We start from the raw sequence: 14,834 nt of genomic DNA, 5'->3' as shown, positions 1-14,834 counted from the left end.
GGCCGCCGCGCCGCCCCGCCCCGCCCCGCTCCCCGCCCGCGGCGCCCGGTCCAGCGGGGCGGGGCCTGCCGCCGGGCTCAGGGAAGTCTGTGAGTCACTGCACAACCCATCAATCCAATTAAATGTCTTGTGCTAGCCGAGCAGGCGGTGCTGCCGCCCGCCGCCGCCGCCGCCGCCGCCGCCACCGCCGCCGCCGCCGCCGCCGCCGCCACCGCTCGCCGCCGCCGCCGCTCCCGGCTCCCCTCTGATCCATGGCTGGCTGGCTGGACTTGTCACAGGGCAGCCTCCTCCTCCTCCTCCTCCTCCTCCTCCGGAGCGGCAGCAACTTCCCCCTCAGCCAGCCTCCGCCTCTGCTCGGGGACTGCAAAGCGATGGGATAGGAGAAGCGGCTCCTCGCTGCCTCCCTGCCAGCCCGGGCTTGCCATCCAAGTCTGCCCCGCCTGCCTCCCTCAGCCTTCTTCTTCTCCTTCTTCAAAAGTCACTGACCCTTCGCTTCTTCTTTCCATTCCTTTATCATCTTACTGCCCCTCCCGCCCGCCTCCTCCTGCAGGGGCGGCGGCGGCTGGTGGGCTCGTTTTGGGGAAGGGGTCCACCCGCCCCCCCTCACCTCTCCGGCGGCTTCTCCCTCGGACTTTATCTCCTTCCCCATCCCCCCTCCGCCTTCCCCACCAAGTACCTTTGCCTTCCCAAACTCCCCATCTTCTACTCGGCTGACGCACCGACACCCCCGGCTCCCAGCCACCCCCGGCCGGCCAGACGCCCGCCCTCCCCTCCCTCCCGGGGCTGGAGCCAGGCTGCGAGCGGAGTTCTTCAGAGGAGGGTGAGTACCAGCCCCCGGCCGCCCCCGGGGGGGTGCAGATGTAGCTGGGCCACTTTTTTTAGTGGGGGGGAGGGGAGGGATCGCGTTATGGGCTTAGACGAGGCTTCTTGCCCTACATGAATCTGAGGTGGTAACTCCCTCCCTCTTCCCTTTCCTCCCCCCCCCAGCCCCCCTTCATCATTCTTAATGTATTCCTAGGTATTGCCAGGCGACTTGAGGGTAATAGGATATTTATAATAATCAACCCTGGTGGGATGCTTCATATCCTTAAGATGCCTTCGTGAGCAGCGACAGTTAACCTGATGTGATCTGATAATCCATGATGAATCCATGTTTCTTGAAATTAAACTTTTATTTAATGCAAGATGGACCTGAAGCAAGATTAGGTTATCCCCCCCCCCCCCCATTTAAAAAGCTGAGCGGGGAAAGACAGGTTTTTTGCCTATAAGGCATATCTTAGTATCTTGCTATTGTTAGCGCTGTTATTACTATTACAATGAGTAAATCATACAGCTTGAAAGAATACAAAGTCTTTCATCTGAACCTGTTGGAAACGGTAGGGTGAAAAAAATCTGATTTGCCTTAAGAATTCATCTTTCACTCACCCCCTTTTGTCGCCTAGATATTCCAGCACATTCAGAATTTAAGTTCCAGGTTATTAGATACAGTGGAATGAATTGCATATGCTGAGAGTTTTGTGCTTCTGTTATCTTTCCTTTTGTATATTTGATAACCCTTCACACGAAGTGATGATACACAAGTTTAGAAAGAATTTAATTGGCTTTCTTTTTTGCAATTAGTAACTTCAGTGTTGATAAGATTTGTATATGTCTGTAATATCTAACCTGAAAATATATCCTTATTAATACTTTAACGCAAGATAAAAGTCACAGTAATAAAAAAAAAACAATCTGCAATTGCTTCTGGTGGTGCTTTAGACATTTCTAACCTTTTTTTTTTTTGCTATTTTATCCTGGATAGTGCTTTTTAACCAAATTCTGAACATAGCTACTTCTAAGATTCAAATTGGGCTAAATAAAAAATAGATTTTGAAATACTAAAGAATGGAAAAAACATCCAAAACACCATGGTGGTTCAGTTCTTTATTCATTTTCACACAGTCAAAATAAGTTTTTAATAAATGTAATTAAAAGAATAGGTTGATCCTCTATGGAAATCTGCCAAAATCCATCAGGAGAATCCTTTCAGAAAGTATCCATCACAGTGGAATTATACTAGTGTTTTTGCTGGTTATGTAAATAATATAGTTGGTGCTGTATGAAAAGTTTTTAGAAATAAGGTGCTGATATGTGGAAGACCTGTAATGTTACTGTAATAACATGCTATCATACAATCTTAAAAAGTTTTTTAAGCTTTTTAATGTAAAGAATTTAAAACTTTGTTTTATTTTAGAATCTTTAATAACATGTGTAAAGAGTAAACAGAGTAGAAACTCCTAGATATTTTCTTTCTGTGATAATGCCATAGTTTTTACCTGCTAAAAACACTTGATATCTTAAAAGGATAAATATACCCAAACTAATGACTTTAATTGACCTCTGAAAAATGCAGATATTAGGTGAAACGTATTTTATAAGAGAGTTGGTTTTTTCAAGGGCAATGTCATAAGTTTTTGAAATAGGTGATCAAACTAAATTATTTATATTTAATTTTGTAATGTTAATATGGGTTTAATATAATGAATTATGTCTTATACTGTCATTTATGACACTTGTTTGCCTGAAATAAATGACCTTTTTTTTCCCCTCTCAGGTCATTGATGGAAAATTGCATATTTTTACCTTTGTGTCAATAAAATAATCAAATAAGCTTTGTAAGTTTTTTCCTGCTTTGAAACCAATGAATGGTGTGTTATGTGATTCAGTGCTTCTGTTCTCAAGTTCTTACATGACCTTGAGAAGTATAGTTATCTTATAAGGAAGAAAGAGTAATGCTCTTATCAGTCTAGCAATTTATTTTCAATTGACTGAATGAACTACAGATCTAATGTTGTAAGAAGATACTATTATTCAGGTATCCTCAAGTTTTGTTTTCAATTGCAACTTTTCTATAGCGAATACTTTTTGGGGAAATGCCATTATGATTTGTCTTAATATATTGATATATCTGGAAATTGTCGATTACTACAAGAACCTGGTAAAGCTCATCTTTGACATCTGGCACATCTATTTTTGGGATGACATCTCAATATACTATCACTGACTAAAATGGTATAATTAATTTTAATTATATAAATTAAATTTCCTTTCAGTGTCCAAAGCATTGAGATTTCTTAGTTTGTTATTAGTGGTAAAAAGAGTTCACCAGAACTACATACATAATTTGCATAAGGATTTGTTTGAATATAAAAACTAGCAATTTACTTTTTCCATTCACAAGGGAAACATTCATAATGTTTCTTAATGTCAACCTAAATAAAATATGAATATATATATATATAGTATAAAGGAAATGAATATAAAATTCAATCAAGTCATTTATACTATAAACTTTGTGACATGCTTAATAGGATGCAGTTCTTTTAAGAGAATTTTTAAAATCAAAATTGAGGGTCATATGACCATTCTTCATTTATAGAATCATTTTAAAATTTACTAATGAAATCTCAGTTAATTGCAAGTCATAAAATTCAATAAGTATATTTTAAGAGAAAGAAAAGTTATAGTGACAAATGCCTAATGGTAATTTCTATCAGGTTTGTTTGGACATTAGAACTTTATTGCAATATATCACAAATGGTACTTTTTAAAATCTAAATATTTTATTATTTTACATACATGAAAAATGCATCAATCTTCTCTTTTTTTTTTCAGTTTTTGCAAGGCAAAGGGTTAAGTGGCTTGCCCAAGACCACACAGCTAGGTAATTATTAAGTGTCTGAGGCCGGATTTGAACTCAGGCACTCCTGACTCCAGGGCCAGTGCTCTATCCACTGTGACACCTAGCCGCCCCAATCTGCTCTTTGATGTACACCACTTTGACTGGCTAATTAGAAAGTTACTCTTTTTCAGTAAAGCATTTTTTAGAATCTTCCAAACTGAAAACTTAAAAATTCCACATGTAACTGGCCGCAATAGTTATTTCAGTGTTTTGTCCTGCTGTTGGATTCTTTATTGACCTTGTTTAATTGCAGAACACAAAGTGTAGGTCGCTTATTTTTCGAATGGTACATCTTGGCATGACGTTGCTTCCTTTGGTGAAGTTCTGTTCTTTCATTTTTATCTCCTATAAAATTGTTCAGGTATGTGCTGGCCTCCTACAAACTTAGATCTCATGTGCTCAATTGGAAAATAGTATTTATGATCCAGAAAATTTTGATGGAGAATTATAAATGGCCTTTTAAGAGTTTATAATTTGTCATTTTATTTTTGCATATGAGAAATTTGTGATTTTTTACAGTCAGAAAATGCATAACTATACAATCTTTTAGAGATTAGAGGGATAAAAATTATATCAATATCTTTATGGCCTATTAGTAGCAACTAAGTAGACAGAAAGTCAAGATACTCTGTGTTCTAATTCCAAATCTACTAAATGACCTTGAGTATGACTCTTCACCTCTATTCTTATTTGAAAATGGGGAAAGGAATAATACTTCCTTTGATGATAGAGAAAGATATTATGTACTTACCAAAAGCATTTAAAAGAGGCACAGGTAACTCTTCATTTAGAAAGATACTCTGTTTTAGTAAAGTATTTTTTAAAATCTCCCCCAAGTGAAAATGTAGCCAATCATAATACCTATTTCAGTGTTTTGTGTCCTGCAGTTGGATTCTTTATGCTTATTTGCAAAACACAAAGTGTAAGTCACTTAATATAATTATTGGCATCACAAATAGGATTTTGATTTTCATTTTTTATCAACTTTCCATATTTTCTATTAGAAATTTTCTTTGCTTGAAAAAACTTCAATTTGTATTTGAAGTGACAATTCTCAATATTTTAATTAAAATTTATGAAATTTAGCTAGTGCAACTCAATCTTTTTATATGATAATGTAAAATACTTCTAAGGCACCTACTTTAGTTTTGTGGTGTGAAATTTTAACTATTAAACCTGTATTATAGTAGAACTCATTTGCAGCAATTTTGATCATGATGTTTAAAAAACTACTTAATAAGAACATAGATTCAGAACTGAAAGGAATCTTAGAACTCATTAGTTCAACACAATCATTCATAACATTTATTGAGTATCTATTGTGATCCAAGTACTGTTAGGAGTTCTGGATACCAAGACAAAGGCTAATTAATTAGTCTCTTCAAGTAGACATATATCATGGCAGAATGGATAGAGAGATAGTCCTCCCAGTCAGTGCTGGTAGAGAGTTTCCTCACCACAGTGCATTTCCTAAGTGAAATCAAAGGTCCAAACTGTCTCACAAATAGTTTATATTATATTTGGGCAAGGGGGAACACAAATGCTATGTGCACATATAAATAAACACAAAATTTATGCAAAACAGATCTAAATACTTGGGGAAGAAGTAGCAGCTGAGGATGATCATGAAAGCTCTCACATTGATGTTGACTATTGAGCTAAACTTTGAATGAAGCCTGAGGTTTCAAGAGTTCTTGGTAAGAACATTCTATGGAAAAAAAAACCCTAGCATTTATTAAGCACCCTCTCTGTTCCAGATGCTTTTACAAAGATCAGAACAACTCTAGAAAGCAAATTCTATTATTATTTCCACTTTACAGTTGAAGAAACAGTCATCAACAGAGGCTTTCAATGACTTGCCTAGAGTCTCACAGCTAGTAAGTGTCTGGGACTGAATTTGAACTCAGGGCTTCAGGACTTCAAGCCCAGTGCTGCAGACCAGTGTCTGTTGTGCTCCTACCTGCCTCACCCTAGTTACCTGTGTTGGGCTAGCTTGTGAAAAGGCATGGAGATGGGAGGCTACTAAACTGAAGAACTGCAATAAATTGAGAAAGTGAGAACCAGAGTTAGTTAAGCAGATCAGCCTCACATGACTATTAGAAGTGGCAGGCAGAATTTGAACCCTGAGCCTCTGATTCTGAATTCATCACTCTTTCCACCTCCCTACTTTATACTGTCAAGCACAGTAAGTTTTGATTATGTAAAGGGTTATGAAGATTTTGCTGTATTTACACTGTAAGGATAAAGTACTCAAATGATCTGACAATAGAGCAATAAAGCTAAAGTTCCAAAAAATGGAAAATTAATCACATTCAGTTTTAAATGGCCAAATACTACTTAGATGTATGATGCTCCAGTTTAAAGTTCTATGACTTCTTAGATGCAAGAAAAAGAAGTAAAGAAATAGACTTTTATTAAGCATTCACTATATGCTAGGTACTGTGTTGAGCTTTACAAATATGACTTTATTTGAACCTCACAACAACCCTGGGAGTTGCTGAAGAAACTAAGGCAGAGTTTAAGTGATTTAGAACTAGTGAGTGTCTGAGGCCAAATTTAAACTCAAATCATCATGACACTAGACCCGCCTGACTCCAGAACTCAGTCCAAAAAGCTGTGCCAACTAGAAAACATGCACAACTTAAAAATTAGGACTCTGATCACTTTGAAGTTCATTTATTACAATTTTTAAGACTTTAATGCTCTGTTTTATTTTACAAACTACTTTTTGGCTTCTGGTTTGTCTTCTGACTTCTTATGGTGTGGTAGTCAAGTGTCTTTGAAAAGGTCAAAGAGTGGAGGGTTCTAGTTAAAGCATTACTGTGATCCTTCATCTTCTGTCCCTATTCTTTTTCAGTGTGAAAATGAAAATGTAGCTTATAATGGAAATCAAACAGAAAGAAGAGAAATTAGAGAATAGCTAGAAATTAGTATATAATTAATAATATGTACATATTTTATAATTATCCTTATATACCTATATAACACATTTGCACATATACATGTGTATATGTATGCGTGTACACACATACATATTATATATGTAAACAGTAGTTACATAAATCTGCTCTTTGCTTCAGAACCTCATATTTGAATATGAGGTTCTGAAGCAGATAGGAGAGTTTATCTATGCAATTACCATTTTTTTCTTGTCATTGAACCATTCATTAATCCTGCTATCTGATTTCTTTTAAATTTCTGAATTAAATGTTTTCCAAATCGATATTGAGTTATAGCCTCTTTACATTTATAATTGCCTTATGTATACATACCTTTAATATTTCATTTTCTTTTAACTGTTTTATATAATTATCTACATATTTGAATTTTTGAAAATCTAATTTGTTCAAATTACTCAGTTCTAGTCACTCAACTTCACCCCAATTTCAGTTCTTCTACTTTCTTTGAGTTCATATCTCCTTTTTGCAGTTATCTCCCATGTTCTCTGAGTCCTCTTTGTTTTTTGGCTTCTAAACCCCTCTAACCCGACCCACCCCCTTGGTCCCACCTGTTTCCTAACCCTGTTTTATGTTTGTTTTTTTCCTCATACCCTAAATAGTAGTGGCATGTGAGCATATTTCATCTAGTTGATTTTCAGTCCTTCTTGTAAAGTAGCAAATTTGCTTGTCACAATTCAAAAGATCATCAAAAATTGAATTTTCATATAATTTAAAAAGTGGTTGCTTGGGCAAAAATGAAACATAATTCACTTGAAGTAATAACTATTCACAATATAACTTTTATGCATTGTTTTCTATTAATTCAGCTTATTATTGAAAATTTCACTCATTTTTCTGTGTTTTCTCTAAAAAATGTTCAAAATATCCAAGATTGTTTGCCAACACTCACAGTTCCATGCATTATGTCTAGTAGCAGTCTTTAAATTAGAAAACTGTATCTGATCTCTTATAGATGACCATGTTAATAATCTGTCAATGGTAATAGGAATAGAAAGTAGAGTTGTAAGTAACAATTTTTAAAAAGTCCATGTCCACTATGAGGTTTTCCACTATTTAGCATTGTTGGGATGATGAGTAACAAACAGATTTATTGCTTTTCATCTTTTTAGTTCAAACCTATGAGAAATGTATTAATTTCTTTAACATGTCAGATTTATTAATATTTTGCATTTAAGACCTGGAATTCCTTTTACCTTCAAAATGAAAGGAAATGAAATACACAGGAATTGAAGCAAACAAGGTTGACATGAATTTTCTCTAAATCCTAATAAACACCATCCCAAATTTTACTGAGAATCAGCATATTGTAATGGAAAGAGAACTCTTATAAGCCCGTAAGGCCTTGATTCAAGATCATCTGCTGGCACATCCTGTTTCTATGAGCCCTGAGCAAGTCATTTAACCTCTAATTGTTCCCTGCAACTCTGACTAGAAGTTGAAGAGGGGCAGAGCAACATCTCCCTAGAGAATTCCCCAGAGTAGTAAAATTTTATATCTATTCCTTATCTGAAATTCATCTAGAAGTATCTACCTCAATGATTTCTGTGGAAAAGAAAGGAATAGTTTATACCAACAGATCATTTATGTATGTATAGCTAACATTCTCTTTCAGCATATCTCTTAAGGGTCAATTTGAATTTGAAGGATTTAACAAAATATATTTTCTGCAAATTTAGGAAATACATAGTCTATGCTACCTGTTATTATAACATGAAATATCCTCTAAGTATCACTTAAAATATCAGATTTCCTTAGGTACAATGCTTCATAAAATCTGACCTGACTGAAGATGTTTGCCCCATTTTTGAACATTTGTGGTTGCTTTCTTCACTTAGAGAAGTTTCTCTCCTCTCTCTGAGGAGAAAAGATCCAGGAAGGACATTATAACAGTTTTCAGGTATTTAAGAGGCTCTGACATGGAAAAAGAAATAGATTTGTTCTGTTTGACCTCAGCAGGCATATCTTTGGAGCAATGGATTTGCAAGACAGCAAATTGGGACTGATACCAGGAAAGCTTCCTATCAATGAAAGCTATCCAGGGATGGGAATGGGCTAGTTGGGGAAGTTCATCATCAGAGATCTTCAAAGCAATGGTTGAATGCATTGAAATAAGGATTTTTTTTTGGTTGAATTGCACTGAGGATAATTGCTACTGAGGATAATTCCTGAAATTCTTCATATATGTGAACAAATGTGTGTATATGTAGATAGATATCTCATATCCTGTGACTTGTTTTTAAAAGGGAAATCCCATTAAAATTCACAAACATCACGGTTTGGGTTGAAAAATCATGGAATATAGTAAAATTGTCTATTGCTTCCACCAGAAAGCATGAATCATCTCACCTTAAAGAACTGTGGAAAAACATCATAGTAGACATGGCCTGAAGTTTCTTAGGGTTTTTTTTTATACTTTATTCTTTGGAAGTTGTTTCCTCCTGCTGTTTTGTTTTCCTTGTGACAGGAGCTGAGAAAAGTACCACAGTATGAAAATTGCACAATGGGAATGTAGCCACTTCAGCATTATTGGGCAATTAAAAGAAAATCTAAAGTTTGTGTTAACCTAGGCCATGCTTTCAGTGGATTCTATTATTGGAAATTCTGTGTATTTCTTTAAAGAAAAAATCTTAACTCATAGTGTTAACCTTCAAAGTTTATCTCATGAATGGAAATTGTAGCACTACATCAATTGAACGAAAATTCGATTGCCTACCATGAGTTGTTCCTTACCTTTAGAGCTGGGAGAAAAGTTACATGTGCATGAAAAACTAAAAGCATAGAACCAATATATGTGTTACATTAATGTGGAGCATTGAGGGGGTGGATAGAATGTTTGAAATTATGTGCTTTCTATCCAGGTCAGCTTAGCTTTTAGATCACTGTGGTGAACTTGAACGTCTCTGCTATGACTCTTGAAATTTTCATTATTAGAGTTATTTCTTTGGACCAAGAAACTGTCTCCTAGAAGAACATTGCTTTAAAAATATGTCTAACACATTAATATCCCTATGTAGCACATCAGCATAGATTAGATATTTTTATTGCATTACTTAGGCTTTGGAAGCAAAAATCAGGATGTTAGGATTCAGAGCAACTATGTTTTGATCGAGGTCAAGAGGAAGGCGAAAAAGAGTAGGGCAGTCTTAGTGGGAAGAGAAAGTTTCTTAGAGATAAATTTCACCCACTTAATAGTTTCTTTAGGGTCAGCCCTGATGGGCATGTGTACATAACTCTTTGTGCTAACCAATTTGTTAGTAAATATTGTCCTTATCTTTTCTATAATATATATATTAAAAAATTTCTCATTCACTTTTGATTTTGAAACAGCGAATGAAGTTTCTGAATCATGTTCAAAAGTTTTTAGATTGTATGGTATACTAAGAATTTTGTTCTCAATATCCTTAATATTAAAAATATTTAGAATTCCTTTGTTTTTCAGTAACATTTATCATCCTGGGAATTTTAAATGTTTCTTTAAAAATTTATATAAAGCACTATATATATAGTTAGATTCTAATATAGATTTAAATAATAACAAAGTTTTGTTATTTATTGACAAGTCATTGAAATATTTGTCACTCTATATGACAAAGCATCTTGAAGTAAGTTCTCTACATTTATCTGAGTGCAATTAATTCCCCAAAATTTTTTCTGAGAGGCATTCTTATATCATGAGAGACAAAAATATGTTGGGATTAAGCATCTATTCAGGTTTTTATGGCATTCTATTTTATTTTTTTTTTGCAAGGGCAATGGGGTTAAGTGACTTGCCCAAGGTCACACAGCTAGGTAATTATTAAGTGTCTGATGTTGGATTTGAACTCAGGTCCTCCTGACTCCAGAGCCAGTGCTCTATCCACTTCACCACCTAGCCACCCCTATGCAGTCTATTCTAAAAGCAAAATTTAATTAGAGATATTAAATAAATCTATTAGTTTTGATTCTTCTTGAATTTTCTTGTCAGTTTCCTCAGGTATTATTGACCTAAATAACAGGAAGGAAAGAGATGACATGTTGGGACATTTGGAGAATAGAACTGTAAAGAATATTTGCCCTATGAAACTTCTTGGAGAAATTCTTAGTGATAGGGCTCAAAATATAGTTTATGGAATTGAAAAGTTTGGTTCTCATTTGAGGACTTTATTATGCACAAGGCTTTTTTTTTTTTTTAAGGTTTTTGCAAGGCAAATGGGGTTAAGTGGCTTGCCCAAGGCCACACAGCTAGGTAATTAAGTGTCTGAGACCCGATTTGAACTCAGGTACTCCTGACTTCAGGGCCCGTGCTCTATCCACTGCGCCACCTAGCCGCCCCCTTATGACTCTTTTAATAGCATTTTTTCAGCAGGCTTCCTTGCTTGAAAGACATTTTCCCCTTTATTTTGATGTATTATTTTTATCTTGTTTATGGTTTATGTAAACATTTTATCTTGAAGTATTGTTTAAAATTAGTTGAATGGGGGCTGCTAGGTGGCGCAGTGGATAGAGCACAGGCCCTGAAGTCAGGAGTACCTGAGTTCAAATCCGGTCTGAGACACTTAATAATTACCTAGCTGTGTGGCCTTGGGCAAGCCACTTAACCCCATTTGCCTTGCAAAAACCTAAAAATAAAAATTAGTTGAATGTTACTTCTGATATATTTAAAAATTTTCTTTACTGTTACAGTCAATACATGTGAAGTTTAATATCAAAAGAAGTTCTAAATTTTATGAACCTATATGGTGCCCTATATGATATGATTTGAGGGTCATTGTCACTGAAAGTCTTGCCTTAAAATATTCTTGCTGCTCAACATATTATCTGAAATTCCTGCTATTAGGGATCATTTCTTTCAGTGAAGGTACTATATCTAGAAAACCTCTGTCAAAATAGATCTGAGAAGGGAAGTTCATCAGGATAGACTTGTTTGTCAAATTAGTTGTTAACCATCAGCAAATAAAAAAACAAAAATAAAATTTTTAGGAATAAGTTTTTATGGGAATTGAGAATGAAGAAGAATTGAGGGGGAAAAAAATTGACTTCTATCATAGACCTTCCCTGGATCTGGCCCTAGATTCTAAAACTAAGATGAACAATTTAGACTAGATAATTTCTAAAACTCACGTGAAAATGTGAAGAACCAGGGGTGGTTAGGTGGCGCAGTGGATAGAGCACCGGCCCTGGAGTCAGGAGTACCTGGGTTCAAATCCGGTCTCAGACCCTTGGGCAAGCCACTTAACCCCATTTGCCTTGCAAAAACCTAAAAAAAAGATGTGAAGAACTTTCTGACTTTTAACAAGGTAGCATGGTACAGTACTAAACTTGGAGTCTTAGGTCTTTGGATTAAAATATTGGCTCTTCTGTTTACTATCTGTGTGACCATGTACAAGCCACTTAATCTCCTTGGGTCTCAGTTTCCTCAACTATAAAATAAGTTAATTGAATTAGATGACCTCAAAAAATCCTTCTCCAAATCTTTCGTTCTAAGGGACCAAATGTTGTTTCTAATCTAGGTTTTTCTTTCCTTAATTTGTGCTGAGAAATAAATGGTCACTTAGCAGTTATGATAAAAGTATTTTCATAAGGTTATTAAATGTATTGCCATGTTTACAGTTTAAAGAATTTAGGTATAATTTTATATTACTTAATTATAACATGTTTTAGTCATATTAATAATATTTATCATACTTTAATACAGCTAAAATAGAAATGATTGACTTGGCAGTATACTTAATGTTATTTTATTTTTTCATTAGTTTAACTGCTTAGATGATTTTAAAATATGGAAACCTGTGGTAGGGAAATGTAGGAAATCAACCAAATTGGTAACAGCTTAATGAAAGATGATGTTGTCTTAGGTCTATATAATATTGATAGAATTTGACAATAATTAATAATCAGTTGATTGGAAACTTCAAAATGAACAATAGTCAACTAATTTTTTGTTAAATTCTATGAAATAAAATTAAATGAATTTTGTATAATGTTGTTTTACAGATAAAAACAATAAATGGAAAATTCTGGTGGAATATTATATTCTTAAAGTTACTAAAATTCTAAAGTTAAAAGATTTTTTCATATGCTAAAAAGCAATATATTTCTTGAGTTCAAGGACTAATTTTTTTAAGTAGTACTATGCATTGCACCTAAATATTTCTCAAATTGAATTGAATTGTATTTGTGATTCCAAAGTAAAGAGTTTATATCCAATTTATCAGTTTTATTTGGCCAACACTGTGATTTTGTTTTGTTTTGTGGAGTATTATACCAATAATATTGCTTTTCTTATTTATATTGAAGTCCTAATTAAAACTTCTGCTGTATACTAATGAGAAGAAAACATTTGCCAGATTCAGAAAAATTCTTCAGTAAATTATTCCAGGTTTGGGTTAGGTGACAAATGAAATCAAATTAGCTTCCTTTTGAAATACATACATCTGCTTCTGTGCACATGGTATAGTGGTATGTATAAAGCTTAGCCTAAGGCCTAATGCACAACACTGTATAAATTGCCTATTCTTTTCCTTTCTACTTCCTCTTCTACCTTTGTGATGTAACAATTTAATTGAACTTTGATGTAGATAACTTCATTTCATTGATCTATACTGACCTGTTAAATTCTTTCATACTTTATTTCAGTATGATCTACTCTTATTTAGAATGTTAGGCAAAAACTATTTGCATTTCTTATCAAGACTGACTACTTTCAAACACACTATTTTCTAAGTGTCTCTTATGTATCATTACCTACAAACCAGAGCTGCAGTGATTTTTTTCCCAAACTACAGTCATATATATTTAGAGCCCCCACACACACACATACACATCCAACATGTTCATTCATTTGCTGAATCTTACTCATCTTACTCATCCTACCACAACAGATCTCTCTTACCTTCACTTGCTTGGTCACTTACTACCTGAGTTCAAGTCATTGTAGCCTGGACTAACCAAACAACCGCCTAATTGATTTCCTGACTTCTAGTACCCCCCCTTTTGTGTCTTCTATACTGCAACCAAAATAATATTCCAGCACAAACCTCATCATATAAGTCGCATGTTCAGAACATTTCCATGACTTCCCATTACCTCAAAGATAAAAAATAGAAATTCCCCTTGTGATCATTTAGAGTCTTTCACAGTTTATCTCTCTCAGACTCATTTCAGGTTACCACCTCACCCCCTTCATATTCTACATTCCAAACTCAACCTTTCATCTCCTTCCTGCTTCTGTGATTTTGCACTGATCTTCCTCTCCACCTTCCCACCTCCTAGCCTCCCCATGCCTAGAGAAAGTGCCTGCCTCATTTCTGCCTCTTAGAAGTCTTGCTATCCCCTCTAGCTCCTATGGGAAGGCTCTCTTGCTGCCCCCCCCACACACACACAGCTGCATTGCTGGTATTCTCTTTATGGACTTAACATACTATGCCCCCAGTAAACTGCAGTCTCCTAGAGGACAAATACTGCTTTATATCTCTGGTGCCTAGCACAGTGCTCATATACAATAGGCTCTTAATGAATTTTTTTTTTTTTGCTTTGGATTGTTTAAGTTTACATAGGTTTTAAGTAGCAAAGCAAAATTAAAGTAGACGAGTGCTTCTCACACAGCCTCAGGACTGCTTTATAGACTTAGAAATTATTGAGGACTCTAAAGATCTTTTTTATGTGGATTATCTCTACCAATTTTTATCATATAAATTAAAATGAATAAATTTTAAAATATGTATTTATTTAAAATAATTATAAATCCATTATATGTCAACATAAATAATATATTTTTAATGAAAAATAACTTTCAAAACAAAAAACATTTAGTGAGAAGAAAGGTACTGATTTATATATTTTTGCAAATCTTTTAAATATCTGGCTTAATAGAAGACAGATGGATTCTCATATTTGCTTCTGCATTCAATATGTTGTGATGTGTTGCTTTGATTGAAGTATATGAAGAAAATTCAGCCTCACACAGATATGTAGTCGGAAAATAAATAATATTTTAGTTTTATTATGAAAATAGTTTTGACTTTGTATCCCTCATGAAAGGGTCTTGGGGATTCCCAGGAATCCAAGGATCATATGCTAAAATAAAGATTCTAGCAAAGTCCTTTCAGTTCAAGCACAGTGCTTTCTCCTATACCATTGCTTTATCACATAATGATCAGTGAAGGGGGTTAACA

The 14,834-nt window shown here is 35.1% G+C and overlaps 1 protein-coding gene across 2 annotated transcripts in view; it reads left to right on the top strand.

The window, feature by feature from the left end:
* The first annotated feature begins 514 nt into the window (after nt 1–514).
* The window catches only part of SERTAD2 (SERTA domain containing 2), a 139,929-nt gene continuing 125,609 nt past the window's right edge, over nt 515–14,834 (top strand). The window contains exon 1 of one of the 2 annotated variants that reach the window (XM_074207257.1): nt 515–820. The gene's annotated coding sequence lies outside the window, so the exon portion shown is untranslated. The remainder of the gene's footprint in view (nt 821–14,834) is intronic. The other variant, XR_012472570.1, reaches the window with a different exon arrangement.

Source organism: Macrotis lagotis, chromosome 1, assembly GCF_037893015.1.
Source record: "Macrotis lagotis isolate mMagLag1 chromosome 1, bilby.v1.9.chrom.fasta, whole genome shotgun sequence".
Classification (NCBI taxonomy): domain Eukaryota; kingdom Metazoa; phylum Chordata; class Mammalia; order Peramelemorphia; family Peramelidae; genus Macrotis; species Macrotis lagotis.
The sequence above is the reverse complement of the archived record's forward strand: the minus strand, read 5'-3'. Positions and strand labels throughout refer to the sequence as shown.